This window comes from Gambusia affinis, linkage group LG09, assembly GCF_019740435.1.
Source record: "Gambusia affinis linkage group LG09, SWU_Gaff_1.0, whole genome shotgun sequence".
Classification (NCBI taxonomy): domain Eukaryota; kingdom Metazoa; phylum Chordata; class Actinopteri; order Cyprinodontiformes; family Poeciliidae; genus Gambusia; species Gambusia affinis.
Genome location: NC_057876.1, coordinates 11,105,873 through 11,133,762, shown reverse-complemented (window position 1 = coordinate 11,133,762; position 27,890 = coordinate 11,105,873). Strand labels below are relative to the sequence as shown.

Sequence of the window (27,890 nt, the reverse complement as noted above, 5' to 3'; positions counted from 1 at the left end):
CGACGAGTGGGACGTGTTTGAGCCTATGAAACACAGAAAAGAAGCATTTGTAAACGTCCAGACCTCGTCGAACTGCTTTTTCCTTCTCTGTGTGAGTCTATCCAGATTGAAATGAAACAGACTGGGACTATAGCAAAATTCCTCATGGAACTGAGGCACTGTGGAAACCTGATCACAGTGAGAATGATGCATCCAGGTGAAACTTGGACCTAAATCTAACCCCTGATCCAAAAACACCATTTCCTCAGGCTTTGGTCCCCACCAGAGGAGCAGTGGGAACCCACAACGTGGTATGTGTTAGGAAAATGGTCCTCACAAGGTACTACAAACAAACATACACACACAATGTTGGATTTTTTTCCTCCTAAAATTGTCTGTGTGAGATCATCCTGCTGCTATAAAAACACACTAATTTCCAGCTCTTCTATGCATCTTCACCTGGAGTGTCATAAAATGTGAATAGTCTGTACATACACAAGTGCACATGCAAACAAGTGATTACTCTTAATGCTTACCAAACAGGCATTGTTATTGCAACCAATACTCTTTACACTTCAAATATTAAGTCTGCACCATTTATCTCTTTAATGTGGAGCATCTGAATTGTACACACATTTCTTTTTATAGTATTTTCATAGGTGTGCTGCAGAAGGCCAGAGAAGACATTTTTTAATGAAGTAATTTTTGTGCTGCATTCAGAATGTTGAGACTGGATACTTAGTCCATACAGAACAAACAAAATGTAACTTTAAAAAAAACAAAAAAACAATTAAAGCGCAATACAGTTTTAGAATTTTGTCTATGAATGTAGAGTGACTGCAACCAGCATGAAGGTCAACCAAAAGATACATAAAAACATATATTTTCGTAATTACAAGGGTGCAAATAGGTGACAATCCAAATTGTATTTTCCAGAAAGTCAACTTCCTCAGACTGAATGTGCTAAATAGAACTTGACAGGCCAGATGGTTTGTTACACAGAGCACTGTAGGGAAACCATAGTCACTTCAAAAAGTGTTTGCCAGCTGATTGGATGAACCATCTGTCTGTCTCTGGCTTTCACAGCCAAATTGAAATTATAGCATTATTTTTCTCTTCCACTAAGTATTTTACTGCTAGAACATTAAAATTGTGAAATATTTAACATAGTCCCTGATATAAATTCATAAAAAGAAATATCTCAAAGATTTTAAATATTGTGAAAAAGTTAGATTTAGTTTGTTGCTCACATAGTGACAAACTTCCAACCTGTTTTTCTTGCAGTTTTCATGACTACAGCTAACAGACAATGAAAACCCGAGACTTGGTCTCAAATTTTTATAATCTGTGTAGTTAATTTACAAAATGAAAGTGTGTGACATTAACATGAAAAAAATGCATAAAAAGTTTAAGATATGAATGCAAGGCACTGTAACATTCTGTAAAGAATGTAAAGAACAGGAAATCGAACAATTTTATTCATATTCTTAAAGTCAAATTAAAAGTACCCCTACATGTCGGTTTCATCTAAATTATAAGACTTAAGGATAGCTGACCTTCCCCCTGCCTCTGACTGGTTGTTTCTGACCCAGAGCGGTGTATTTCTGCAGAGGAGCTAAATTTTATCACAGATTATTCGTCTCATACTGTCAGGACATAGTGGCAGTTTTAATAAACACGCAAATAAACTTTAAAAAAAAAAAAAACAGTTCCCTACTGCAGCTTTAAAGCAGAATCAATTAATTGGTGTTCATCCAGCAAAGAGAACAGGCTGCATAAAAATCCCCAACAATCCTATTTAGAATAAATAAGATTTTATTTATTCTAAATAGGTTAAAGACGAATGCCAACATGAGCTCCTACAAAGGCACTCCGTAATGAAATCTCAAGTTCATTTAGTCCCTCTGTCTTTTTCCAGAAGAGGTCAGAATGGATAGCTTTATCATCTTTTTCCTCCCTTCAGGTCCAGGAACGGGGTGTATGCATGCCAATGCTATGATGGCCAGTGGGTTTATCTAAGCTGACAGAGATGAATCTCCCAACAGAGGGCCGGCCCTGTTCAGCTGTCCCCCTGATTGGAGCCCACACCGGGGCTGACACTGAATTATTTCAGGAGGTAATTAGTATTCTGCTTTCCACCATGATGCCAAATGCCCTTGATTCTTCCCCCTCATATGCAGGTTGATATTTTACACATGGATCTGAATATTAGTCTTTATGTAAACACATTTAAGCCCAATCTATGTGAATGAACAGTTAAGAGGTGCATTGTATGAATGGAAAATGTGTGCAGAATAAATTATCTATGTTGTATTAGTAAAATAATGAGCAAAAAAAATCTAATCCTGCAATTTTCTTAGTCCTTAAATCCCCATGTAGTAATTTGATTAATTTCACTAAATTAAAAGCTCAAATGGCTGACTAGATGGCAAAAGACATTATTAACTTGAGTAATTTAATCAGTAGACCTTGATAAAGATTTGATAAAAACCCATTGTAGGTGTAAAGCTTCCTTTTATCTTTCCTCCCCTCCCTCCAGTGTTTTTCCACCAAATAGGGGCCCGTCTTTTCCCTGCATCAAAAGTGAAAATTAATCTTAGTGAACTATCAACAAAAAAACACGATTGGACTGCCACATTATGAATATTGTTGCCTTTATGGACTGTATTATGCAAAGTCATGCAAATTAGATCCACAGCTATCAGAGACAACAACCCTTAATTTTGTCCTTCTGCCTTTCTTGTGTTTAGCGTGTAATGTGGTTATGTGTGTTGCCGGCAAATGAAAAGTCACTTTCATGGCATATTATTTTTCCACGCTGCTTAGCGATCAAGTGGTGCATCCATTAACACCACTTCACTGTAAGAGAAACAAACAAATAAACAGAGTTGGCTTGTTCAAATGAGAACTTTCTGCTTTATTGGGCTAAAATGTATTTTTATTTTTTTTTTTAGAAACTTGAGATTCCTTTCTCAAAAGATATATCACTAAGGCATCAACATAATGCCATAAAGGGTTTGTAGTTTAAATTGCTTTTAAAAAAAAAGAAATAAAAAATCTCGATTTCTGTAGGTGCACCTGATAAAAACGCAAATTTTGACATATGTTGCACCTTTTCTCATGTGGATCATTTCAGTGGTACAAGTGTTAAATTAGAAAGAAAATTTAATTGCTTCCATCTAATTTCTTCTGATAATTAATAACCAGCTTAAAGCAACCACATGCTTAGCCAGCTGAAACTTTGAACCCATCCCTGGAGATTTTTTTTTTTTCTTCCAGGTACAGGTGCATGGCTCTTGCAGAACATTAAATACCTAGCAACAGTAGAGGAATTACTGTACACTGAGATATTCAAAGATGCTGTAAATAACACCAGCTGCAATGTACCATTAGGTTAATGACGCTGAACATCGGTTTTGGTTATTTTAATTTGAAAAAAAAAAAAAAAAATCACCTAGGATAGTAATTTGAAAAGAACTTTTTTCTACACCATCAGTTTATTGAAAGTTAAGTTAAGGAGTTCTATGAAAATACGAGATTTCTCCCTGTCTTTGCTTTTTCCTTACACTATAATGTTTTAAGTAATCAAAAACAACCTGAGTAAATTCGAGTGCAGATGATTATTTCATTATTTTATTTATTTTATCTGATAGCATGAAGTAGGATAAATGATCTGAAAAAAACAATTTATGAAGTCCCGACTAAAGAAATTTAAGAATACACAAGCAACAAGTGTGACTGAGTTTAAATAATTCTACAAAGATTCATCATTCACTTAGAAAGATTTTTTTCCAGGTAAGGTTAGTTTTAGCCCCTTAACAAATTCAACTATCACTTGAAAACTGCATTTTATATTTATTTGGGTTATCTTTTTCTATATTTTTTTCCAAGTTATTAACAATCTGATACATTCAAGTGTGATGGAAAAAGAGGGAAAAAGAAGAAATCTGGAAGTCGTATCTACAACGCAGCACTCATTTTTAGTGTCTCATTAGGTCAGTGTTAGTTTTTCTTTTTCTTCTTTTTTTTTTTGAAGGTCTGAATGAAAGCCATAGCTGCAGACAACCAGTGATTCGGCCAAAGATGATTCAGTGCTGATAAGTGAACAGCTTGCTTTGGCAAATGCGAAGATGACTACTCATTTGCCATGGGCAACTCATGAGTCTAGTGCAGCTACCAATTAGCTTATCTATTGCCTTGGCTGGGCACAGCCATTGCAAAGCTGACAGCTAGATTGGGGAGGCTGACAACCTCCTTAATCATCTGTTGCTTTGGTTAAAACCTTGGCCTAATCAGCTAGATTACCTACTTTGACCCATCTTTTACAATAATGTAAAACCACTACATGTTTTGAAAAGCGCATTTGCCACAAGGTTGCTCTTAAAAAACAAAAACAAAAAAAAAAACATACCTTATTAGTGTGGGGGCTGGCAGTCTAATTTACTGCTAAAAATAACTGGTGTCACCCTTTGTGTAATCCACAAAAGCAGACCATTTTCTGTCTTTGTGGTTAAAGACAGAAGACTGGTTCCATTCTCTGGAATGGTTACATTTAACCGTGTAAAACGGTTACAGAGATGTAACCGTTTTACATTTATGTAAAGTGGTTACCTTTCATTTTACATAATTTACGCTTTAATGCCACTGTGCAAAAAACCTCATTGAAATATCCATGTTTAAAATGTAGAAGGAACCTTTAACGACCAGCTTTTGTTTAATGGCGTGGGTTTAAATAGTGAAGCACAGCTGTCAAGTTTTCTTTAGTTTGTGACTTACGCCTCTTTTTTTCTGTTGATTATTCAAAATTAAAGGTATTGCAAGATCTTTGTGTTACAAAATGTCAACAAAGAAAGTTGACTTTTTTTAAAACCTTGGGCTGAAGTAGAAATATGAGTTACCACTCAGCCACTCTATAGCCAGGTCCTTATCTACCACTCAGTCACATAGCTGGTATATCATTGGCAAGGTTGAAGGTGGAACCGAGAAATAAACATCCTCCAATTACAGATAAACAGCTTCACCTGACAGCTCATGTTTTTTTTCTTTTCTTTATGTTCCTCATATATCTACTGTACCTTGTAACATTGCAGTTGGTTGTCAGATGTGGTTGCCGTTCATTTTGTGTTTTTACTCTTTTGCACCGTTTCAGTTTTTGTCGTTTTTGGGGCATGAAATGGAGCCTCGTTCAGGGGGACCACAATCGACAAAATACAGATTAAAGTCAACTTTGATTATCTAATCAGAGTCCTCCTGTGTACTCGAGCGTGGCTTTATTTAAGTAATATTATCTACAATTAGATTACTTTTTAGTTTTATTTTTTAAATAATCTATATCCTTCTATCCAACCAATTTCTATACTTCTTCCAGTGCATTCATGAAATATGTGAATGCGTCTTTAAAACTATTTACCTAGTTTGTTTATGAAAAAACTCGAAAACTAAACAAAAATGATCTTTTAAGCACATATGTGTGTCACAAAGGTGCAAACTGCCAAACTATCAAATATCCACAATCCTGTTGTTATGGTATTATGTACGTTATAGCTTTTTAAAATTCTGATTTACCTACACTTGCGATAATTATAAATTACTGTAAAATATTGACAGTGTCCTACGCACTGCCCTTTATTGTCACAAAGAATCTGTGCTGTTTCAGAGCAGCATGAAGGACGAGGCGTTACTCTGGCTCTGTCTTGACGACGACGCTGTATTTTGTGACTCCTGGTGGAATTAAACCAGAGAAAAAAATTTATGCAGCAACCATGTGACCTACATGTTAAGTCGGCGCTCTCCTGCCTTTGGAGGAGTATGTCTTGCGAGAGGTCTCCTCCCTGTGGTTTAAGGGCTGGCCATGTGACACATAAAGGCAAGTGTCACACGTCAAGCTGACTGCACATTGGATGCGTGAAAAACTGCGGGGAGAGTGAGAAAATGGCAGAAGGTGTGTCATGCATTCCCCTGCAGCCCTGACAGCAGCACTTTGGGCTTGTCCCGCTGCTGAACCAAACTATTTCAGACAAATGGGCCGGGCTGGGATTGGATGGGCAGAGGGCATCGATTGTTGGATTCACGATGCCTTGCGTCCTGCCGCTGGCAGAATCCTGAAAGAAGGATTTAAAGAAGTTTGAGTGTGAAATGTGTTTGCTAGGAAAAACAGGCAGCGTACCTTAGCATCCTTAAGTTATTTTACTTCTGACTGTAAGTAAGAAGACAGTCAGAGCAAATTTCTTATGAAGCCAATCAGCACAGGTGACCTGCAGTATCTGAGGGGCCAGTTTCCTATCACACACACACACACACACACACACACGCCCATGCCTACTCAGAGCAGCTTATCATTTCTCAATGTCATTTTTAATGAATTTCTAACCACATCAAGTCATATTCGTCTCATATCATAAACCTCAATAATGCGTTGGAAGAGATGGTTCATGGTAGCAGGGCTTTGCTACTTACCAGCTCTGTAATCATAATGTATCAGACAGTATACTTCATTTAAATTACTATCTAAAGCTTCAGCCCCTTTTCTCTGATCAGTTTTTTTCATGTTGCCACCATTAAATGCAATGCAATTCATCAGGATTTTATGTGATAGACTAACACAAAGTCATTAAAAAATCAGAAGGAAAATTACACCATTTTCAATCATTTTATGTTAATTGAAAGTCAGATGAAAATCTGAAAAATATTGCATATGTTTATATGTATACTTACTTTTGTTCTGTTGCCTCCCAGATAATATTTTGTGAATAAATTTTCTTCAGATGTCACAAAATTGGTAAATAAGTTTCATCTGTGGGTAACTTAATGTGAAGCATCATAAAGATCAGGAAACACAGCAGGATAATGTTATGGAAAAGCTTTTCTAGAGTTGCACCACTCATGTTGGCGGCATGTTGAAATAGCTTTGTTATGTCAGTTTGGATTTTATTTTGTAAACTTCCGTTTATACTTTGTAGCTGATAATTTGTTTGGACAATTCCCTCTGGTTTGGGGTGCTGTAATCTGGAAGGTGTTTTGCTTTTGCTTTTTAATTGTTATTTATTTATTTATTTATTTATTTTTACTTTCAAGCAGTTCTTATGAACCATGGCAACAAGTTCTTTTTTTTTTTTTTTCTTTTTTTTTTGTGGGAGCATCTGAAAAACTCAAACAATACCTGAACTCTGAACTCGGATCCCTGAGGAGCTTGAAAAGGAGGCTGCATGGATGCACAGCGGGCTGAAAGCAGAGACCTAAGACCGGGACAGAGGTTTGCCTTCAAGCAGGACAACAACCCAAACATGCAGTGAGAGCTAAAATAGAACGGCTTAGATAAAAGCATATTCACATGTTACAATGGCCCGGCTGATTGTAGTCTCCGTAGTGTGACCGGAGAACTGGTGTTCACTGGTAATCTCCATTAAATCTGACAGAGCTCGGGCAATTTCGAGAGAAGAATGGGCAAAGGTTTCAATCTCCAGGTGTGCAAAGAAGAAAGAGGGAAAAAAGAAAGTTAAAAAAAAAGGAAAAAAAAAAAAGATGTGTGCAGCTGGAAGAGTTTCAGCGTTAAATGCAGCAAAAGGTGCATTTACAGAGTTATGCAATACCTTGTGTTGATCCATCTCATAAAATTACAGCAAAAGTCAATTGAGGTTTGTGGTTGTATGGGACAGAATATGTAACAGCTGTGGGAATATTTCACTTTTCAAGTCCCCCAATTTTCCTACAATTTGAAAACTGGAATTCTTTTTGTAAAATTATTCATGGACTTTGGAAAAGCTGCAAGACATCTAAAAAAAAAAAAAAAAATCTTCCTTTTTATAAGGCCAAAAAGAGACAACAAGTACAGCAAAACTGCACTGAGCAACTTCTCCATCATGTCCCCAATGCTCTATGTCTCTTGTTTCTCTTTTCCCTTGTAATCTCGTTTCACAGGGGACGACGGCGAGGGGAGAAAAGTAAGTTTTTCCCATTGCATCACCCAGGAGACAACTCTTCCACAAGAGGAAAAATGAAGCGCATAAATAAAGCAAAAATCGAATTCCTTCAGCCGTTGCACAAGTGCCAGCCAATGAATCAGCAGAATAAATTCTCTCCAGTGACAAACAAACATGATATTTCAGCCGGGAGCCAGCGGCGCCGAAGGGCCGGTGTCGCTCTCGTAAAGTTCAGCGCGCTCCGGACCGTAAAAGGAGCCGCCCTCTCAATCAGAAGAGCCTCTAACTTCGGCGCCTTTTACGGTTAAAAAGTGTGAGATGAAAACATAGCGCTTCGCACACATGCCCCCTCCGTTGATGGGGAACGTTTAACACACTGAGGATATATAGCCTCATGTAGAAAGCCATTAAAGTGGGATTTTGAGGCACAAGTGTCTTCCAACACACTGTCAACACACTAAGTGCTTGTAGACTAGATTTACAAGACTGGGAACGACGGATGGTGCATGTTGCAATAATAAAACAGAAGGCTACATTCTGATTGGACACATAAGGGAAAAAAAAACAAAAAACCATAACAACTCTGGAGCATTTACTGGCTTCATTTCTGATTTTCTTTGCCTTTGATTATTCACAAGCATCCAGAGATGATTGTAATACACACGCCTGGTGCCTGGCGGTGATTAAACCCATACATTACCGGGGATATTGAGCCTTATTTGCTTGCTCTGTTGTGATTCAGCAATGATAACAAGACAACTGTGGCAGCTGGAGTCAACATTTATGCTGTTGACTTAAAAGGTCAAAGCCTGGAGAATGTTCGCCTCGCTTTTTTCACACCTTTAGGCAAAAGAACGAGCTGTAGATGGGAGAGAGCCACTCCTGTGAAGTGAGACTTGAAACAGGAGAGCCAGGGGCTGTGTGTAATAAACATTTGAGCACTCTGAAAGGGAAAAAAAAAACAAAAAAACAACATCCCTTTTAATATGTCTTGCTTATGCAAAGCACTTCTTAAAAGATTACGAAATGTTTGTTTTTCATGCTCGTCAACGTGTGCACTTCATTGTTTAGGTTTTGCGTCCAGTTTTTTCCCCCCCTTGCCTTTAAATTTGTTATCAGGGTAATTGATCATTACACTATCTTCTCTTGTCTTGACAGCTAAACGGTTCCCGACCCTGGAGAAGATAGTCATGTGAACGGAAAACTTAAAAGCTGAGAATCTCTTGTCAAGAAAACAAGATATAATTGGTCTCAGTCCTTGAACTGCTTGTGCTTCACACTCGTGTGAGTATGTCACCTATCTGTGGACGTTGTTATAATTCATGTAAAGCATATAGCACGTATGTAGCTCTTTCGGTGTAATTATCGGCATGACATTTTCTGCCATGTGCGGCAGAGGAATGTATTTCTAATCAGATGTCCAAGTGCAGGAGCTGTTAGCTTTGCAAGTGAGGAACATTTTAAAGAGGTGTTGGCTCCTGGTTGTGCAAGAAAAATGTCCCTGTGACCCCAAAACATCCAGCAAAGCTTTTACAATGTACCAAACAAAAACGAAAATCTGAATTTCTCCATACTTCCTCAGTTTTCTTGTCGTAAAAGAATGTTAATGAATGAATAAATTGGAATAAATAAGCAAGTGATAATTTTATGTCAGTTAACATTTAAAACAAATTTAAATGAGCAGAGAAAATGTGTTTCTAACGTAAAGTTAGCTTAATGTTAAGTTTCCTATCTTAGACCTTTGTCTTGCAGTGATGCAGCAAAAGTTTGCTCAAATGTAAAATTATGAAAGGGCAAATGAATGACAATAAAGTCTGTTTAACAAAGGCTGTTCATTTACATTAATTTGCAATAACTTCCAGCAATAACTGTCACCATGTATGACTTTGAAGGTGTGAAGTCTCTCACTTTTGAATCCTTAATTTATCTGGTTATTCTTTTTTTTTTTTGTAATGCCTTACTTATTGTAAGTGTAAACTTTATGTAATATAAAATAATCTGAAATGTTATAATTACGTAAGCAATTCTTCAAATAATCTTAAATTTGTTAAAATAACAAAGTCCTGTTTTTTTTGTTTTTTGGGGGGGTTTTTGAGGAGGAGAATGAGGATGAAGAGGACTGAAAGAACGATCAGCGTTCTTTAGTTGAAACATGTCACTGACAGACTGATAACATCAGATGACTATTTATCTGGAAGACTTGTGATGGTGCAACATGGGTTGCTATTGATACACTCCACCTGTTGGATACAAAACAGGTCAAATTAAAAGTACCCCTACATGTCGGGTACTTGATTCCTGAAAGTACATTTCTGGAATATAGTTTCCCATTTCTTTACTATCTTAGGTAGTAAATAACCTTTTCATTTCTGAAGAGCATTGATGTTCTCTACAAATTTTCTGCACATTTTTTTACACCCTAGGCTATAATGCATGAAGTGCATTAAGCACCTGCTGTAGATTCCTTATTGTCCGGACCACGTCAGTCTTATGTGGTTTTGTATAAGGGAACTGGATATTTTCAACTAAGAGAATTCCACCTTTTTGCTTTTTGGAGGGCTTGTGTTCTAAAACACACTATTATCCTTAGCAAATGTTGTTCTTCTGAAAGGTTGCAGAAAGTCAAACCAACTTCATATGCCTCACTTTTTTCTCACAATGCACCCATGTTGAGATTGCACTAGGGTGTTGTCACCGCCATGGTCATGTTCAAATTCTGCCCACTGAAGACAGATGCCCTATGAGAAAACAACAGATGTTGGCAGGGGAGACAGGCCCTCAGGGATGACTGGGCTACTTGCTGAACCTTGAGGAAGTTCTCATCATAAACAGAACCTTAAAACCCGAGTAGTTTGACTCTTGTAGACAGGGCACACAGACAGGTCTAAAGTTGTTAGTTGACACCATCTTCCTAATCGGAATATGGCAGGTTAGTCAAGAGGCCAGGCCCCGGACCATTCTGGAAGTCAATGTCAGCCAATATGGAAGTCCACACACAAACAGCAGGGATGTTAACTCAACCTGAAAGACACTTGGCACCGGCAAACCAAAGGACAAAAAATGATGCCAGAGAAAAGGAAGCAGAGGGACATCCACAGCTCTGGGAAGCATAGACGCTGGAAAGCTTGGCAACAAAGAGTCAGTGTGAGCCATGTTTACCTCATGGCTTATGGTTTCTGTCACTAGTTTTGTTAGTTTGTTGTGTTTGCTACATTCATGTTTTGTTTTTGTTTTTCTTTATCAGTTTGAGTTTTTAAGATTTGATTTCCTTAAATGACTTTATTATCCCAATCGTACCCCACCCTATCCTAGTTTTAGTTTGGAATGGTATACCTGCATCATTTCATATCAGAATTGCATTTAAGGCTCAAAGAAGAGATGTACAAATAAACAAATAAATCAAAATCGTATGTGATGCAAAAATTTTAATGCAAATATTGAAGAAACTATGAATGCTAGAATTTGTAAGAGCATTTACAAATGATAGTGAAACAAAAAGCACACAAAATGCTTTTTTTAAAAAAAAAAAAGAAACAATCATGTGCTTGGCTTATTTGTGTAACCTTCCTTCTTACATTCTTGTCTATTGTTGATGCAATTCAATACAGACTTGCCCTTCTCATTGCAATGCACCACATTTCTGCTTGCATCAAAAGCTGGGATCAATAAAAAGACACCATGTGGTCAGCAGTCACAATGGCAGAAACGATCTTGAAGAAACAAGAGGCAACATTTTTTATCAGCGAGTCTAATGGACAGGCACAGACAATATGGTAAATCAAATTTGGGGATTTTTAGAAGAAAATAAAAAAATCCCAGCCTACATCATAGACCTGAAAGACACCCACAAGGGTTAAACCCCCAAAATATGAAGGCTCCATCCCACCAAAGCATGTCACTCAAAATCGATACCAGCCGCCAACAATGTGAATGACTGAGCTATCATCCTTCACTATTTATAGCGTGTGATGCTCTGTGAACCGTGAAATTAATAAATAGCATGCTCAGTAATTGCCTGGAAACCAAGCGCTGTGGCAAAGTGAGGAATAAAATCAGTGGCATCAGATGGGGTTTCTAATAAGTTGTCACATTATTGTCAATGACCTTCAAGCAATTAAAGCAGCTAAAAAGTAAGAAAAAGGGAGAGCAAGAGGCTCAGATGGAGGGGCGGGACTGAGGGCAGAATCAGTGGGAGGAGATGGAAGCACTTGAAATGATAGAAACACAAAAGGACTCTATTAGGGCAGGGGGATCTTCGTTAAAAGGCAGAGATTGGATGGTGAGAGAGCTCTAGAGAGCAACTTTGCCACTCAGTCTAGTGGCACACGCAGAATAAAGATTTAGATTTAACCAAACACCAGGAGTTAAAAGTGAAGATGAATACTTTGCTTTATTAACAGAGCACTTTGGAAGAGCTCTGCTTCAGAAAGTAAACATTACTGTTAAGGGTGCATTCAGAGCAGCTCTGTTTAGTTCACTTTAATCAAAATCCAATGTGTTTGTTTAGAAAGTCCGGCTTCTTAGGGAACCAGACTTTGATGTGGAATCTGGTCTGCCTGAAAACCGACGTCTGTGTTTGGTTGTTGTGAACTCTGGCACATTTCGAATGCATATGTGGAAGCAAACATACCAGAGACTACTCCAAAAACAGGAAGTGAACTGTAGAGCAAGGAATTCTGGGTTAAAAACAACCTAAACAAACATGAGTCTAGTGGGAAAAATGGCTCTTGGTCTGTTGTCAAGACAAAACAGAAATCCTACAACAGCTAAAATCTCCTTTCATGTTTAAATTTTGCAAAGAAGAAAATTTTGCTTATGTCTTTTTCTGAGGTTTTCATGTCATTTCCATCAGTGGCTCTTGGTGCAGCGCCACCACAGGCAAGTGGGGGAACTGTTTTTTTTTTTTTTTTTTTTTTTTTATTTTAGAGCTTGGATAATTTGGCACAGTGCAGTGTGAAAGTGAACTGCAGCAGCTGACAACTTCAAAAACGTTGCAAATTCTGTTCCCAATCGAACCAAACCTACAGGACTACCAGGTGTTTAGACCCTCTTAAACAAAATTGGGGATGGTTTTCATCCATCGTATCGTTATTATTTACAAATTGAGCTGTTGTAGGCCAGGACAATAAGTGAGCCTATAAAACTTAAAATTCATCAACTGTGTTCATGGCACCGTGGGGTCAAATCCACATGTGAATTGCTTACAGCCACTTTCTTTCTTTCTCTATTCCTTTCTTTCCCCACTGAGCAGCTTATTAGACGATTTTAATGACTGATTGTCTGTGCAGACTCGTAGTCACATCCTCGTGTCAAACGACAGATGCAGATAGTTTCCTGTGTTGCTCCAACTCACCACAGTTACTGGGCTGCCTGAAAGAAAAACTTTCAACGCCCAACGATGCCAGAAGAACCCAGGATGAGATTGCACTGCACAGATGGATTAATACTGGTGATCACTATACTGGCAATCACAATCAACAGTTTGTAAGAAGTTTCCAGTTTCCAGTTTGCTGCCTACATCAGTGGATTAGATACTACTAGGAAGCATGAGATTAATTCTGTGCTTTAGTGTTTTTTTTACTAGCAAATTATCTCTCTCATAAAATGCTATTGATCTGATTTGTACCCAAGGGTTTGTCCAGAATTACTTAAGCTGCACAAGCCTCTTCTCTGCACAATGAAAAAGAGCAGCCTGGTGTCACAGAAAGAAACCAAAATAAGCCACAATTAGGTTTTCTGTTGGTTTTAAAAGACCTTTGGATCCAAGCCTCTCTTAAATAAAGAGCGCTGCTCTCCTATATCAGGATGACTGATATTGCAGAGGATGGGTCTTTATTCTAAAACAAATAATGATTATTTTCTTTAAAAAAAAAACAAAAAACGAATGGGATTGTTGCCACAGAATGGGGGAGGTGGAGGAAAAACTATCACTCTGCCCAAAGATCCTGCCATGCAGTAAAAGTGGGTGGTGATTATTGAGAGCCATGACAGCAGACATCTCATCGTAACTAAAACCAGTCTCTCCACCCTTTCTGCCCCAGAACAATTAGAGACTTGGTTGGAAGGGAAGGAACACCTCATAGCTGAGGGATGGGCACATAAACGGTTCACGCTACAGATTCTACAGGCCACAAGAACCCTTTGTGCAGAGTGCAGGGTGGTCAGGTCTCTAAGCTTCTGACTTTAGACAGTAATTAGTTTGACTTTCTTGCGTTCATAGGGCAAATTGCCATGTCAATGTTATTTCTTTTAAGTGCTATTCTAAGTTATTTTGTCGAAAATGTGACATACGCTCAGGATCAAAACCAACTCAAATTTCAAATATTTAAAAATGTTCTAACACCCAGAATAATAATTAAAAAAAATGTAGTTTTCTTTTTCTAAATCAGTTGCATTCCATCATACTTTGTATTTGTTCACGTCCCTTGAATTACATCTATTTGTATTTTTGGTGAATCAAAATTCAACATCTGAGCAAAACTAAAAGTGTTAAGTGTCTAAACAAGCATTGCTGCTTCCTCATGCATAGAGACACGTATTGCATCTACACAAAAATATTCCTGACCCAAGTGCCTGATAATCCCCATGTATGATATAGAACATCATGAGCTATGCCATTTGAAACATATTTTTACCTAGAGACAACGTCTGGTGGGTACTTAGCAGCAACCGAGTGATAACTTGTGTCTATTTCAGCCTACTTGTTAAATTAAAATGAAAAATCTATAAATTTTCTTTAGAAAAGAGACAGTGTTCGTGTCTCTGTAAAAACATGACCACTCCTAGCTGTCGTCCCCCAAACGAGCCTCAGTTTTTCATGAGAAGAGGGAAACGACAAATCAAGCAGACATCCTGCAAATAATCAAGAGTCTTCAGCTGCTCATTCTAAACAAGAGGAACAGTAGAGATGCCCCAAATGCTGTAGTCATAGGAAATATTTCCACGAAATCTACAACAGACGGCTCAAACACCGTTGTAAAGCATTTTGTTCTGGCAAGTTTTCATTGTGTTTTTAATTCCTAATCAATAAATCAAGCATCTTTATGTCGCTGTGGCTGCAGTCTTTGCTTGTGCAGGTACACACAATGCGACTGCAAAGGTTATTAAGGCACACAGATTTTTGTCATAAAGTTTTATGTCAACGCTGCGGAGAGAGATGTCAATTACAACGTGTTCCCAAGCAAAACCGGAGAATACATGCTCTCCAGCCCCTTATATTTGCCATGTCCTCAGCCTCCCCCCCAGCACTAGTTTATGTGACAAGAGACTGTAAATATCTGCTGCATAATTATGAAGCACCACTACCCTCAAGTAATGTCTGGAATGTATCTTCAGCTGGTTACCCTGACTGAATCCCCAATGTAGTGAACAGCAGTGGGTGTCTTGCATGCGTCTCATCTTGGCCGTATCGCCATGGTGTTGTGCGTTCAAACTAAACCTGGGCTTTATGTTCGGAGTTGCACATTGCATTTGCTAAGTACATTCCACGAGGCGAGGTTTCGCTCTGAATTGATTCCTGACAGAACAAAACAATCTTAATAAGATGTTTAGCAAGATGTTGTATTGTTCTGTCAGGAATCAATTAATATTGATTCTTATTAAGGCTATTGTTGGATAGAGATGGGTTTTTAAAAACAAACATTTTGTGTATTGATAGAAATGTTCTGAATGATTCAGTTTTATATTTCTGCTGTGATTTGGTGGGATGAGACAGACTTTTAACAAAGTAAATAAAATAAAATAAATAAAAACAAGTGGCTTTGCAGTAACAGTAGCAGCTGTATGCAATGCATTGTGTTCCAATATAACAGTACATATTTCTGCTTGTAGAAAGAAACCTTCATTAATAGCAACTGATACTTGCTTGATTTAAGCATGACCATATAGGCATACTTCCAGCTGAAGGCGTGTGTCAGAGCTAGTGCTTAGAAATATTTCGTCAATATTTTATTTCCTGAAAGCATTTCTAAGATGAAAACACTTTATTGAATGACCTTTTGATTCAGTTTCAACCTTCAGTCTTCTTTAGTTTTTGCCTGCCATTAACTGCAGGAAATTGACGTACATTTTACTTGTTCTTGTTTTGTTTTTTTTCCTGACATTTCTTCATTTACATTACTTTTTTAAAACCCTTACTTTGCATAGAGATTATCAAAGATCACACTTACTAAGAAGAAAAAATAAGAAGCTAACAAAAAAGAAAATCCACATTCTTATTTAAACACTGGGTAATGACGAAGGCTATCAGCAAAATGTTTTTAAAATGTGAATTTTACTCAAAATAGATATTTCTTTAACACATATTTTTTTTTTTTTTTTTTAAAAGACCAGACTGAAAATGACCCAGGGAGACTGTCATGAAGCTGACAGAAACAGTGAAGGACCTGCGGGGCACTGCAACAAGTACTGGTTGTGTGCTACATGTGTCAGGGAAAATGTGTTGCGGTCAGGTTAAATATGACGAAAATCTTTTGAGATTCTGGTGTGTTTGACAAAAACAAAGTGGCACATTGCAAAATGAATCCCAAGCTCTCAATGCAAAATAGTAGTGGCAGCGTTAAGCTCCGAGGTTGCATTCCTCAAATGCAACTTCTGTCAAAGTGGGTAGAGGTATGGAAAATAGCATATAGCAGTTGGTTTTGGCCCCCAAAAAACATGAAATAATCTAATAAAAAGCTCAAGATTAAAGTTGCAGCATGTAAAAGGCGTTGGGTATGAGCAGCACATAGACAAGCACTACTCACATCGCTAAGATTCTCCCCCTGGCTCTGATTGGTTGTTTCTTGTTATCACTCTGAGCACTGGGAGAAAGCAGAGGAGCTTTATGTTTTTCACAGATCATCTGTCTCATAGATCAGAGATTTGATTAATCTAGCAAAAATAGTTTCCTGAAATAGTGCAGAAGGTTGAAAAACACAAAAAAGCACCAGGTTTGGCTGAGTTCAAGACACAGAAGTTCATAGTACCAATCTCCCAAAATAGGACATGTTAAGTAAACAAAAGTGTTTAATAAGTAAGTAGTGAGAAGTATGGTGAATATTTATTGTACTTGTAATTATATTTTCTTTTTATGAACTACAGGCTTGTAAGTTGCTAGGTGACTTCTTTGATATCCAAGAGGTGATGTTATTCATACATATATATAATTATTTGAACAAACTAAACACATCAAACAATTGCTGCACATAGTATTGTATTTTCCTGACAAAAAAAAATCCAATCAACAGTTTCTGCAAGTCTTTCAATATAGCTGTTCACAGACAAACCTGCAAAAATGAACAACAAAAAAAAAAAAAAAACAGCCACTTTGATTTTAACGCCGCACCAGATCAGTCTGTCTGCAACGAGTCAGCAACCCTCCAATTATTAATTAGTGAGCTTCTCTACCTGTGGGCCAGCCTGCCACATTTTCCCATAATTGATGGAACAAGAACAAAAGGGAGTGAGCGTGATTACCGATGAGATTTTTAAATACAGTTCAATTAAAAAAAACTAATTTCCCACTGTTTTACAGGTCTAAAGGATCGGGTGAGTGCACCACTGCTGGCTCCCCACATTCTGCACATTCGATGAGGTGACAGGGCAGTGATGATATAAGAGCACAAAAACAGCAATCTCCCAAGTCCTTATAGGCAAAAGAACAGAGAAATAGAGAACTGAGGGAGGCTGAAACAAACTGGAGGAAGGGCAGGTAGGGAAAAAAAAAAAAAAAAAAAAAGAAAGAAAGGGAGGCGAGGGCGGATGTGGTCTTTAATAACCAGGGTAGCGGAGGTTCAGCAGCCAGACATGAACAGCCCAGTGGACACCAGAGGAAGGGCAATGGGGTCACCCAGCACAGAGGGGGAGACGTCGGGCATCACACCCACAGGAGATTGATGCGCTTCCCAGCAATCTACAAGCCCATGAAAAAGGGCACTGTCTGCAGGCGAGCTTAAAAAGCAACAAGGGAATTGGTGTGCAAAAGTTCATCTGGCACTGTCATAACACTGCAGCATGACAACATAACCTAATAACATCAACAGCTTCACAGGTGCGGTGGCTGTGGTCTCCCAAAGAGCAGGACAAGAGGGACAAACTCTTCGTTTCACTCGCACCTGATGCATGCAGATGAATGCACTACGTGCTCTTAGTTTTGCTCAAAAATAGACTTGCTTTCACTCCTGTGCTTGGTTGGATTCATAGCGACCATCAGTAATGTTCCTTCCTTCACTTCACATCTTCTGGCTTTTATAGTTATCTTGCAAAAGAGATTTTTAATCTCAATGGGATTTTTCTGGTGAAATAAAAGTTAAGGAGGGAAAAATAATCCCTGGGCTGGATTCTTCCTGCTCTATTTGTTCTCAAACTGAGACTCCTCCAACGTCTCTACCTGACCTGCCAGATTTATCAGTGTTAGTTGAAAATCGTGTCGCTCATCAAATTGCTGACGACTTTGCTGTCTGTGTTGCCCACCTTTACTCTGTACAAGATAAAGGGCCTTCCAGATTCTTCGATATAGCATTAAAGATTAATATGTGTCAACTGCTTTTTAAATAACTGATTCTTAAATCCAGCGCACATATAACACACAGGGTTTGTGTCACACACATACACACAAACTTTAAGCAAAACGACCAATCCGTGAGTAAAATATGGACTTTTAGTTCATTGACATCTGAAATTCACTCTCTATATTTGTAATGTCTTACCATTTATATGTTTAAAATTCTTGTTTTTGTTATTGAATGCTGGAAATATATCATTCCATCACTAATGAATCAATGAAATACATCAGTTTCACTTTTAACAGTGAATTTCTAAAATATTCTGATGTATTTAACGTGTCTTAATCTCAATCTGGGCGTCTATTTACATCCGACATCGGGTGTGAAAACAAAAACTGTCCCTTTGTTTACCTCAACTTATGACCACCTCATTTCTCCAATGAAGCTCTCATTCCTTTACCATTTGAGAATCTTTTACTGTTTTCGTCCCATCGTCTCTCGAAACCAAAACGCAACTTTTGATTTATTCAGCCGTGTTTAATGCATCTGAAGGTCTGCGGAGCGACATAATACCTACAAACAGCAGAGATTAAAACAGCATTTCAGCCCTCTAAACTAAAACTAATTACATAGCATCTTGAATGAAAGTCTGCTGAGATGTTGAGCCATGCATTCGGAAAAAGTAAACTTTAGCACTTCAAACAAGTTTGTTAAGCAGTTGACTTTAGATGGAAATGAACGGTGACTACCCAGAAACTGCAGTGCCTCGCTAAATAGGAGACCTCTTAAGGCAGGTGGTTACAATGGATTTTATCTACATGAATAAGAGTTTACATTTATGTGTTGCTTTGTGTTGGTCTGTCACATAAAATCCCCTATAAAGTAGGCTATGCTAAAATGTGTGTTCGCGAGGCTCTGTATGCTGACCACAGCTTTCCTTCTGCAGCAAACGCGTCGAAGCTGCAGAGGCTCGGAGCTTTACATTCAAAAAGCCGCCTTCAAAGAGCTCCAGCTGACTCTTTGACACATACCTGCATGTTGGAAGAGAGAGTCAGCCCAGTCAGTTCCCCATAATTTCAAGTGCATATAAAATAACCTTCACCAGGACAGCCTACTTTAGAAATGCATCTCGCTCCGGATGTACAGTATGCTGACAAGCCTTTGTTGTAGTTTAAACAGCAGAAAACGTCTGCGGCATTCTCGGGGCCAGTGTCTCCCGTCAGGCCTCTGCGTGTCGCCTCCTTTGTGAAGCATTGTTTTCGGAGCTGCATGGGAGGATCAAAGCCCGTTTAGAACTGAGGCTCCTTCCTTCAAAGCTGCGCCAGCCGTTGCATGAGCATCTTCAAAGGAGGACGGGTTTTTATTAATCACCGCATTCAGTCTGGCGCTGTAAAGAGGTGAAAGGAATGCACTTAAAGCCTAACCTTTGTGAGTGACATCGACATGAGCCTCAAAGCTTTGATTATGCAATGTTCATAGGAGAAGATGTAACGCCCACCCCTCCGGCGCGCACGCACGCGCGCAGCAAAAAGGCTATGAGCCGGCAAGTCTGAAGAGAAATACTTTTGGGTGTTTTGATTTCAAAATCACCTCAGCTTATTTTGTTCTTTAGTGGTGGGTTTTCTCTTGCAGGGAAATATTGATCCATTTGCTCATGCACCTGTCTTCACTCAGCTGTTGCTGGAGCGTTATTCCCTCTACGCTTCCTTTCATGTGTCAGCTTGGGCAGCAGCTGGAGGGAAATAAATGATTCAACACTGCCCCTAGTGGCGCGAGTGTGCATCTCTCGGCTGCACACTGTAAGCAGCAGCTACAGTACAGTCCAGAGCAGATGCTGCAGTCCAAAAAATAAATAAAAGTGTTCATTATCTGCAACTCTTGAACCGGCGTGGATCCCCCGTATTGAGCTGCTCACATCCAGCAGACTTTTATCCGGTTAATGTGGTTAATCAATTAGAAGATGTCGTCCCCCGAGGGTGCTCACATTAACTTGAGTATAGGTTTTCACTTAGAGGGGATCAGTGATCTCTGCAGTGGCATCCCCCTCCAGACTTCTTTCATTATCTAAAATGAGAGCATATTGAAGGAGGGCACCAAGGTGGAGCAGGTGAAGGGAGAGATTAGTGCGGAGTGGGACACATTTACGTCCCGCCGCCACACCTCAGCGGTAAAGTCTCTGCATCCATCAAATAATGTAATCCATCACCATCTGCTTTTGACTGATCATGAAAAATGACACGGGCTGCATTTGGAGATTACAGAATTCAGACGGCGTCAATACGGCAAAAGAGTAATGTCAACTCTTTAGTCTTTAGTCCAACTGCAGGAAACTCTTTAAAAGCGTTGAAATCCTGCCTTGTGAAGGTTTTTCTACAGATTTACAGCTATTCAAAACTGTAGGGAGGCTCAAACCTCTCAGAAAAGATATACAAAAAGTAATAAAGCTTGAAGCCTCGTTTGGCAATTTCTATAGATCAGTCAATCACGCATGCCAAGACTTTTATCAAATACTTGAAAGAGAAAAAAACATATATATATATATATATATATATATATATATATATATATATATATATATATATATATATATATATATGTTTTTTGTTTTTTTTTTATAATCCTGATAATAACAAGTCTCAAGAATGTCATTTCCTGGAAATCAATGCCATTTCTAAGCCTTCACTTGAAGAGACACAGATAACCGTTTGTCACAGTGGTAAGAATTATGTCTAGAGGAGTCAAGGTGAGGTTTTAACACCAAAGATTGCTGTACCAACCATTAATCAGAGTGGCGTTGGCATCATACGCTTGGGGTGTTTTGCTGTCAGAGGTATTTTTGCATTGGATATATAGACAGATGGAATGAATAATAATAAAAATGGACTACCTTTACAGTCTTCAATGATCAACAGTTACAGCGTGTTCTAACAGAAAATACTCCAATCAGATCTCACAACTCTTTTCGATTGAACAAATGGGGCTAAAATTAGAATTTCAGAATGAGTTTCCCAAAGTCATGACAAACACACTATTAAAAATTTATTAAATAAATTCAACAGCCAGGCAGACTTAGGCCAGAAGCTTCTAATCGGTATTGAAACGGTCGAAACAGGTCTCTTGGGTCTATTTTAGTTCCTAACCTGCAAGGAATCAACCAAGAACACGAGTTACTTTTCTGCAGAAGAGGGGAGCAGAGCCAGACGCAGAGAACCGCCGTCAAACACTGTCTGGGGTCAACTCCGCCGGCTGTCAGCCCCCAACTGCCTTTTATTATGACTACAAGGAAAGAGGTTGGGCTTTTTCACACAGTCACACAAAGAATGGATCAAAGACCTTTACTACAGGATGATCTGGAACCTTCTGTGGACATGCCCTTACAAGGACACGAGGCTGACCGTTACCAATCAGTTTCATCAGGAAGCTGTTAATACAGGAATGTGTAAATGTCTCTACCCTCCTGGCAAACATCTTAAAAACAGTTAATGATGTACCACAAAAGAAAGGAGCCAAGCAAACAACACACAAAATAATAATATGAAAACATTACCTTTCAAATACACTCATAAGTAAATGAACTTAGATAATTTTTCTAACAGGGTCGGGGTGTAATTTGACAAAGAGCATTCAAGCACATCGTTAAGGTTGTATATTTTAATAGATGAGCGCACTTGCCTCCAAACCTTAACACTACCAACACTGACTTTGGATTGAGAAGAATATATTAGATTTTGTTAGAAGATTAATCCACAAATCAAAGGATACATTGGGGGGAAAAAAACATACAGAAAACAAACTGAAGTCCCCCCCTCAAAAAACCTCAACAGTATTTAACCACCTCAAATTTTCATTCAAACCCTTTGGACCTTCCGTCTGTAAAGTGTAAATGCTTCCCTCTATAACAACAAATGTCTCTGTAACCTCTCCTTTGATGTGAGGAAATCATTAAAACCTTGAAATTTAAAGTGATAAACTGTGTCTGGCCTCTGTTATTTCATTTTTTTATCTAACTTGTGAATGCTACTTTTGTGTTCAACACATTTCATTTTTTGCGTTACCGATACAAATCGCACCACAAGGACGTGTTGAGAATAAACAGAAAACTTGGTTTATGATTTCTTTCCTTTTTAACCCGTGTGGAAGAGCATTATTGTTCATCAAAGCACCACAAGAACAAGCTGTACATGTCTAACAATTACAACCATGCCACTGAGTCGCACAGTGAAGAGGGAGGGAGTCTAACAATTAGCCCTATTGAAGTAAAAAGCAGTAGACTAGATGCATCGTGGACAGGTTGTATCACACCAACCTCACTGCGGTGGCAGCATTATGCTGTGAGGATGCTGGTTTTCTCTCTCTTTCTCTCTCTGGGACAGAGAAGCTTCAGGGAAAACCGACAGTGAAAAATATCTGCGCTTCCGTGGCTTTCTTCTTTCATTGAATTGTAAATTGGGATTTGCATAAAATATACTTCAGGATTTCATGAAATAAGCAATGTTCAAATTAGATCAGGTTGAGAGGCTCAACCTATTTCTTTTGTCGCTGGAAATTGAAAAAGGATGTGGGGAAATGCATTTCTGTTAAAAATCTGGTGTGTACAGTCACCTTTAGGTGTCACATAATTGCTTCGATTAAGTCCATGTGTGCACAATTTAAAAGTCACAGCTCTCGGGATAAATACTGGCGATGACCAGATTAAGCTTCCCAACGCAATGAAGCGTCACAGCAAATTAGGTGGAAAATTAGTTGAGTCTCTCACACCTTTCGATACGTAGTTGTTTCACCTGCTTATTAAGTTTGGGTTTTACAAAACAGCGCCATACATATGCATGCGCTGCTGTCCATCTGCTTGTAGAAAATTGCACGCTGATTTAATGTTTTAATTGTTCCTCAATATTTAAGCCGTCAACCAATATCAAATCTGTTTCCCTGTTTGTGCCATCTGCCCCCTCTTTTTACTCTGTTTGCTCGAAGCAAATTAAATGTAAATTTGAATTATACCATATTTCCGCGTGTGTTAAGATCATTTCATTATACAAACACTGGGACAAAAACGCTTTTTCTTACACTACTTGCTCAGTGTCATGCCTTTGCCGACATTACAAACACCAGGGTGGATTCAAACATAACGGAGTCAATCAGAGCAGGAAAACACGAAGTTGCTTCTGATTTTATTTCTCTTCATTTTCGCCGCTTTAACTGCATCTCCTTTTCCCGAACAAATGAAATTATTTTAATGCCATAATGTTCTTTTGGTTAAAAAAAACAACAACAACAAAAACCAAACTCTTGTGCGGACAGTTCCTGACGTTGACGAGCAAAAATTTTCGACGAGAGAGACTTTATTTATCATTGATAATTTGATATTTGTATGTATAGCTGTGACAGCTATTACGCTAGCTGGGGTAACAGTGAAGGAGTATGAGAAAGGTTTATAAAGAGGACAATGAAGTGTTACCAAAATATCATGAACAACAGGCGACTTCAGACTTTAGTCGCCTGTTGAACTCAAGCAAGCACTTAGACACAGCTGGGTTTATATTCATGTCCTTTAGCTCCTCCCCTTTTTGTCACATTATATGCACCAAAACCCATAGTGCATAGTTGTGAAGCAGAAGGAAAATAAGCAACGTTTTTTCACGTCTCTGCCAGTTTCTGCATATTTAAAGACAACAGTCACGACATGTTGGAAGCGTTGCTGTTATTAGTGCTGATTCAGCAAAGGGTTGTTTCTTGTTTTCTGCATGAAGCTTGCCTGTTCTCCCTTTCCATGTGTGGTATCTCTATGGCTTCTACCCAGCATTAAAACACGCTCACTAGACCAGTTGGCCACGCTAAGCTGCCATTTCTGTAGCTGCATGTCCTTTAACCGTTGAAATTGAGCAAACAGAAATCCCCAAAATAATTTTAAGAGATCCCTGAATAAGATACCGACATCTCATCTCATGGCCGATAGATGATGAGTGCCGGCACTGTGGCTGAATTATGAGCATAGCTCATGTAACCGACTACATCCGTCGCTAGCATGACTTTCAGTGACTTTTTGCATGAACAAGCTTCGTTCCGAATGATTTTCATGTAATTTCTTCTTGAATAGAAACACTGCCTGAGCAAAGTTGTGTTTTTTCGACATCGGCAGAATATACAGTACTGACCAAAAGTTTGGACACACTTTCTCACTGAATTCAATTAGAAAGTGTGTCCAAACTTTTGGTCTGTACTGTAGGGAAAGATTTGTGCACATTTGGAATGGAAAAGCAGCTGGTGAATGTAGCCATGTGACGCTCCTGGGTTGTCTGTGACAGGACAGGTCAACAGGGCGTTGTGGGTCTATGAAAAAATTGAAGTGTTTTTGTGTGCATAGAAAATTAACTGGTATAAAAGATGGATGGATGTGAGGTTTTCTACTTCACCTTGCTATTAATAGTATATTTCTATTGACAGATGTGTCTTCTGCTGCCTCACTGCTGCGGTTTGCTTTAACGCAATTGAACACTAATTTTAAATATAGTTTTTAATCTTATCTGCATAAGTAAGAAAAAAAAAACCAGATGGCTATTTCCACCATTTGTAATCAGATGTCTGTAACGTCAGGCAAACCTTGTGCAAAATTTAACATAAACAAGCTTGGTCAGCTTGCAGAAACTGATAATTATTCATGTTTCTGAAAGTGATGAAGCCATGGGGCGTAAACACAGCCACACAGCGCGCTTCCCTGCTTTGCTGCGTCACTCCTGTCCTCCAGTCTCCATCTTCAGATCACCCTTCCCATCACTGATTTCCCTGTACCAGACGGTTCCCCTTTCAACACTCCATCATAGCACTTCTTACCCTCCCTCGGTAAGAAGAGATGTAGAGGACTACACTGACACACCCCCTTCGGCCTCTATTATTAACCCATCCAAGCCCTCATTTCTCAAAGCCTGGAGAAACACTTGCACACGATTACAAGCTGACAGAATAATCCGGAAAAAGAAGATAACACCGACTCACAAGCTCTTCACTCAGCTATTCACTGGTGATAATCAGAGACTGCTCGCCTTCTTATGTTGCAATTAATGATTTAACTTGAATTTGCTAGACGAATTAATGAATTATCAAGTGTTGCTTTGCAGTGATGACAAGACCGTTTTTTTTTTTATTTTTTGTTCCCTCAGCCACACGGCTACAGTGGCCAATGACAAAAGCTAAAAGCGGCATTATTACCATAGTATGCAATATTCAAACAAAAGATTTGTCATCTAATGAAGAAAATTGCATTCCACTGCATGTATAATTCATCGCCATCGACCTTAATCTAGTACTCAGCACCGCTGAAGTAGACTGCAGATACATAACTGGAACACACAAGTAATTTATCTGAATCAGAAAACTAATGTAAATTAAAATGAAAAGCATTCTGATACATTTTCAGGTCTTCTGAGGAATTAAAACAGACATGCAAATAAGCTGATGATGATTTTTTTTTTCAGTATTGTTCAAAGTGTTTTTATTTTTTGTAGACTTCTAACACATTAAAGTTCAAATAAATGTGGTGTGGGTTATTTAATATGAGAGGCAGTTTTAAATCCAACAGAAAACGATGGACTTCCATGACCTATCCATCAAACTATACATCCTTAAGGCTTCTCTGGAAACTGAAAAAAAAAGAAGTGCACTGAAAGGTTTGCTGTGGATTAATGTATTTACAGGAGAAAAAATGTGGGATTTTTTTTGGCATTGGTGCGCTTAGTAAAAGAAAAAAAAACAAAAAAAACAACTACCAATCACTAAAAAGTATCGAATAAGGGAAAATTGGCTGATTTTGACCTCTGTCCTTCTGTAGAAAATAAATAAATAAATAAAAACAACAACAAAATAAGTCTACCAGTTGCTCAAAAGGTTTGCGAGGACACGACTTCGTGTTTGTATGTACACAATCCATTTTTTTCCACCCCCGACTTCTCTGCCGGTGGTGCATGACCAAAAATGTGTTTTATGTTATTTTGATGTGTTGCAGTCTTTTTTTTTTTTTTTTTTTTTTTCTTGCTTGACTGAACCGGTGTTCCTTTATTACTCCATCCCTATCAGAAGAACTGCCATTCCCGGTGTGTGAGGGAAAAAAAAAACCTTTGCCTCCCAGTGGTGTGTATCGAATTCCTTTACCCGCTAGTACAGCTAGTGCTGCTAGCTAGGAAACAGAGTAAATATAACTGCTCCCTCTCTCTAGCCCACCACAGCATTGATTTATACGTAGCTCACTGCAGCTGGGAGCTACAGATATCAGAGGAAGTCAGCTTATTCATAGAACAAAAATATATATATATATATATACAGTTGTTTCATACAAGACATCGCATCTCAGAGGATTTAAGTCAGTGTAGCTGAAGGTGTATCAGAGTGCACCAAATACAGGTGTTTCTCAGTAAATTGGAGCATCATCATAAAGTGAAACTTGTTTGTTCACCACAGGAAGAGTGATATAGTTCAAATATTAATACAATAACATAAACGAAACCAATAGGAGCTGATTTCTGTGCACAAACGTCAACCTACTAATATGTATTCCCAAGGATTTTACAGTTAGATACTGTTATATACAGGGTGGCTCTGTGCCAAATTCTGGTGGGGAAAAAAAAATGAAATCAGCATTTCCAGAAAGCTTGCTATAAGTAAACACAAATAAGTACTCAAGCAATTTCACAGACTTTGAAATGGATAAAAGACAGAGGATGACACCAGCAGACGGTATGGCTCCTAAAATCAAATCAAATCGTCATCATGGAAACCTCACACTTCCTCTGGACTCTGGGACCTTAATTTCCAAATGAAATGCCAAATTTGCATTCCTCTGAAAAAGAGGGCTTTGAACCACAGAGCAACAACCCACTTTGCTTTCTCTTCAGTCAAAAGTAGACAGATTTGATATTGTAGCTGGCTTGGCGGAAGCACAATGGCTCAGTTGTAACTCATATCCTGGACATTTCTGTCCTTGTGAATCTTCCTCAGACTTTCGCAAATGCTTTGCCCTATAATCACAAGAGGAATATTGTTGGTTATTCAACATTTATCATATTTTACAAACAGTATGGCATCATTGTCCTTTGACTGAGTTTGGTTTGGTAGTCAGTCAGACGATGCGGTGCTGATCGTCATGTGAGAAACGTTTAATTTGTAAATGTGTAAGAAGTGCTGTATTTATTAATAGTAAGAGAAGACCGATCAACACTTAACGTCCTGGACTAATGTTTCGTTTATGCTTATGTAGTAAAAGTGTTGGAACAGTAATTAAGTTTTGAAACTGTCTGTTTTTTTTGTTGTTCTTTTTTTGTTTGTTTGTTTGTTTGTTTTGCTTAAAGAAAGTAATTGTTGACTAAATCACCTCTACATTCAGGTGCCTGAAAACAGCTATTGGCATCAAATAAACTTTCACTTCAAGTGAAATCTCTGCTAAATTTTTCTTAGATGTCCAGGAGTGTTTTGGTTAGACTTTTACCAACAAAATGTTCAATGATCTCAAACCTCAACGTGA

The 27,890-nt window shown here is 38.4% G+C and overlaps 2 long non-coding RNA genes across 2 annotated transcripts; one reads left to right on the top strand and one right to left on the bottom strand.

The window, feature by feature from the left end:
* The first annotated feature begins 2,018 nt into the window (after positions 1–2,018).
* Positions 2,019–17,553, top strand: LOC122837581. Its single transcript, XR_006371791.1, has 3 exons — positions 2,019–2,095; positions 9,057–9,182; positions 17,413–17,553. It is a non-coding gene; the product is annotated as an uncharacterized LOC122837581 (long non-coding RNA).
* A 1,381-nt stretch (positions 17,554–18,934) lies between these two features.
* Positions 18,935–19,830, bottom strand: LOC122837580. Its single transcript, XR_006371790.1, has 3 exons — positions 19,807–19,830; positions 19,498–19,722; positions 18,935–19,413 (listed from the first exon to the last, which is right to left on the bottom strand). It is a non-coding gene; the product is annotated as an uncharacterized LOC122837580 (long non-coding RNA).
* Between the last annotated feature and the right edge of the window lie 8,060 nt (positions 19,831–27,890).